The 4,284-nt window shown below is 38.3% G+C and overlaps 1 non-coding gene across 1 annotated transcript; it reads left to right on the top strand.

Annotated features, from left to right (window-relative positions):
• Positions 1-632: 632 nt before the first annotated feature.
• On the top strand, positions 633-740 carry LOC130984638 (small nucleolar RNA R71). The gene has a single exon (XR_009088556.1). It is a non-coding gene; the product is annotated as a small nucleolar RNA R71 (small nucleolar RNA).
• Positions 741-4,284: the final 3,544 nt, after the last annotated feature.

Raw genomic sequence — 4,284 nt, 5'->3', positions numbered from 1 at the left:
GTTTCAGTCATGAAACTTTGAGTGGTTTTGATTAGATCAGAGACCATAGTTGCTAAGTCAGAGGGGTTCTGCTTAGAATTCTCTATCTGTTGCTGAGAAGATGATGGAAAAGGCTTGCCATTGCTAAACCTGTTTCTTCCACCATTATTGTTATTGAAACCTTGTTGAGGTCTCTCTTGATTCTTCCATGAGAAATTTGGGTGATTTCTCCATGAAGAATTATAGGTGTTTCCATAGGGTTCTCCTAGGTAATTCACCTCTTCCATTGAAGGGTTCTCAGGATCATAGGCTTCTTCTTCAGATGAAGCGTCCTTAGTACTGCTTGGTACATTTTGCATTCCAGACAGACTTTGAGAGATCAAATTGACTTGTTGAGTCAATATCTTGTTCTGAGCCAGAATGGCATTCAGAGCATCAATCTCAAGAACTCCTTTCTTCTGATTAGTCCCATTGTTCACAGGATTCCTTTCAGAAGTGTATATGAATTGGTTATTTGCAACCATTTCAATTAGCTCTTGAGCTTCTGTAGGCGTCTTCTTCAAATGAAGAGATCCTCCAGCAGAGCTATCCAAAGACATCTTGGATAGTTCAGAGAGACCATCATAGAAAATACCTATGATGTTCCATTCAGAAAGCTTGTCAGAAGGACATTTTCTGATCAATTATTTGTATCTTTCCCAAGCTTCATAGAGGGATTCTCCATCCTTCTGTCTGAAGGTTTGGACTTCCACTCTAAGCTTACTCAATTTTTGAGGTGGAAAGAACTTTGCCAAGAAGGCATTGACTAGCTTTTCCCATGAGTCCAGGCTTTCTTTAGGTTGTGAATCCAACCATGTCCTAGCTCTGTCTCTTACAGCAAAAGGGAATAGCATAAGTCTGTAGACCTTAGGGTCAACCCCATTAGTCTTGACAGTGTCACAGATTTGCAAGAATTCAGCTAAAAACTGATGGGGATCTTCCAATGGAAGTCCATGAAACTTGCAATTATGTTGCATTAGAGAAACTAATTGAGGCTTAAGCTCAAAGTTGTTTGCTCTAATGGCAGGGATAGAGATGCTTCTCCCATAAAAGTTGGGAGTAGGTGCAGTAAAGTCACCCAGCACCTTCCTTGCATTGTTGGCATTGTTGTTGTTTTCGGCTGCCATGTCTTCTTCTTTGAAGATTTCTGTTAGGTCCTCTACAGAGAGTTGTGCTTTAGCTTCTCTTAGCTTTCGCTTCAAGGTCCTTTCAGGTTCAGGATCAGCTTCAACAAGAATGCCTTTGTCTTTGTTCCTGCTCATATGAAGGAGAAGAGAACAAGAAACTATGGAATCCTCTATGTCATAGTATAGAGATTCCTTGAGGTGTCAGAGGAAAAGAAAAGTAGAAGACAGAAGTAGAAAATTCGAACTTATCAAAGAAGATGGAGTTCGAATTTTACATTAAGGAATAGTGTTAGTCCATAAATAGAAGGATGTGAGAAGAAGGGAAGTAATTTTCGAAAATTAAGTAAAGGATTTTGAAAATATTTTTGAAAAACACTACTTGATTTTCGAAAACAAAAGTGGGAAAGAGGTAAAGTGATTTTTGAAAAAGAATTTGAAATTAGAAATTAAAAAGATTTGATTGAAAACTATTTTGAAAAAGATGTGGTTGAGAAGATATGATTGGTTTTTAAAAGATGTGATTGAGAAGATATGATTGGTTTTTAAAAAGATGTGATTGAAAAGATTTGATTTTGAAAATTAATGACTTGCCTAACAAGAAAAGATATGATTCAAACATTAGACCTTTCTCAACAGAAAAGGCAACATACTTGAAATGTTGAATCAAATCATTAATTGATAGCAAGTATCTTTGAAAAAGGAAAGAAATTGATTTTGAAAACATTTGATTGAAAAGATATGATATGAAAAAGATTTGATTTTGAAAAACTTTGAAAACTTGAAAAAAAATTGATTTGAAAACAAAATCCTCCCCCTTGTGCCATCCTGGCGTTAAACGCCCAGAATGGTGCACATTCTGGTGTTTAATGCCCAAAACTATACCCTTTTGGGCATTAAACGCCCAACCAGGTACCCTGGCTGGCGTTTAAACGCCAGTCTGTCCTTCTTCACTGGGCGTTTTGAACGCCCAGCTTTTTCTGTGCAATTCCTCTGCTGTATGTTCTAAATCTTCAATTCTCTGTATTATTGACTTGAGAAGACACAAATTAAAAATATTTTTGGATTTTTAATAATCAAAATGCAACTAACATCAAATAACAATGCATGCAAGACACCAAACTTATCAGTTTGTATACTACTGACACTAATGAGAATGCATATGACACACACAAAACACTCAAGTCAAGAGAATTTAAAGATTAGAGTAAGAAATCATCAATAACATCTTGAAAATCCTTAAGACACATGAATGAATACATGCAATTGACACCAAACTTAAAATGAGATACTAGACTCAAACAAGAAACATAAAATATTTTTGGTTTTTTTTTTTTTTGATTTTGTAATTTTTTTGTATTTTTTTTCGAAAATTAAGTGGAAAAAGAAAATAAAGGTATCAAAATTCTTAATGAGAATTCCAGGAATCATGCAATGTTAGTCTAAAGCTTCAGTCTAAAGGAATTAGACATGGCCAGCCAAGCTTCAGCAGGACATTGCATTCAAGAGCTAAATTGATGAAAATCATCAGCTTGGTGATGATAGAACATCACCTTGAAACACTAGAATTCATTCTTAAGAACTCTGAAGAAAAATACCTAATCTAAGCAACAAGATGAACCGTCAGTTGTCCATACACGAAACAATCCCCGGCAACGGCGCCAAAAACTTGGTGTGCGAAATTGTGATCACTACAACTTCGCACAACTAACCAGCAAGTGCACTGGGTCGTCCAAGTAATAAACCTTACGCGAGTAAGGGTCGATCCCACGGAGATTGTTGGTATGAAGCAAGCTATGGTCACCTTGTAAATCTTAGTCAGGCAGACTCAAATGGGTATAGATGATGAATAAAACAGAAAGATAAAGATAGTGATACTTATGTAATTCATTGGTAGGAACTTCAGATAAGCGTATGAAGATGCCTTCCCTTCCGTCTCTCTGCTTTCCTACTGTCTTCATCCAATCCTTCTTCCTCCTTTCCATGGCAAGCTTATGCAAGGGTTTCACCGTTGTCAGTGGCTACCTCCCATCCTCTCAGTGAAAACGTTCCTATGCTCTGTCACAGCATAGGCTAATCAGCTGTCGGTTCTCGGTCAGGCCGGAATAGAATCCAGTGATTCTTTTGCATCTGTCACTAACGCCCCGCCTGCTAGGAGTTTGAAGCACGTCACAGTCATTCAATCATTGAATCCTACTCAGAATACCACAGACAAGGTTAGACCTTCCGGATTCTCTTGAATGCCGCCATCAGTTCTCGCCTATACCACGAAGATTCCGGTTAAGAAATCCAAGAGATAAACATTAGAGCCTCGTCTGCTTGTAGAACAAGAGTGGTTGTCAGTCACTTTGTTCATAAGTGAGAATGATGATGAGTGTCACATAATCATCACATTCATCATGTTCTTGGGTGCAAATGAATATCTTGGACAAAGAACAAGCGGAATTGAATAGAAGAACAATAGTAATTGCATTAATACTCGAGGTACAGCAGAGCTCCACACCTTAATCTATGGTGTGTAGAAACTCCACCGTTGAAAATACATAAGAACAAAAGTGATCATTGGTTTCGGCCCTGGTGGACGAAATTGTGATCAACAATATTGGGTCTTTGGTATGTACACAAAAACTATTGTGAGAGGAATCATTATTATGGCACTGGTTGAATCCACAACTCCGTTCAACTAACCAGCAAGTGTACTGGGTCGTCCAAGTAATAAACCTTACGTGAGTAAGGGTCGATCCCACAGAGATTGTTGGTATGAAGCAAGCTATGGTCACCTTGTAAATCTCAGTTAGGCAGATTAAAATTGTTTATGATTTCGAAAATAGAAATAAGAAAATAAATGAACTAATAAAAGGGATAGAATACTTATGTAGATTCATTGGTGGGAATTTCAGATAAGCGAATGGAGGTACTGTATGCTCAAGGACGCCTGCTCTCCTACTTGCTTCAACTCAATCCTTCTTACTCCTTTCCATGGCAAGCTGTGTATAGGGGTTCACCATCAGCGGTGGCTACTTTCAATCCTCTCGAGAAAATGATCCTATGCGGCTGTCACTCGCACGGCTAATCGTCTGGAGGCATCACCCATGGTTGATGGCTACATCCCATCCTCGCAGTGAAAACTACGCTCACGCAC

The sequence above is a fragment of the Arachis stenosperma genome, chromosome 5 (assembly GCF_014773155.1).
Source record: "Arachis stenosperma cultivar V10309 chromosome 5, arast.V10309.gnm1.PFL2, whole genome shotgun sequence".
In the NCBI taxonomy this organism is placed as follows: Eukaryota; Viridiplantae; Streptophyta; class Magnoliopsida; order Fabales; family Fabaceae; genus Arachis; species Arachis stenosperma.
Note: the sequence above shows the minus strand (reverse complement) of the source record. Positions and strands in the feature narration are given on the sequence as shown.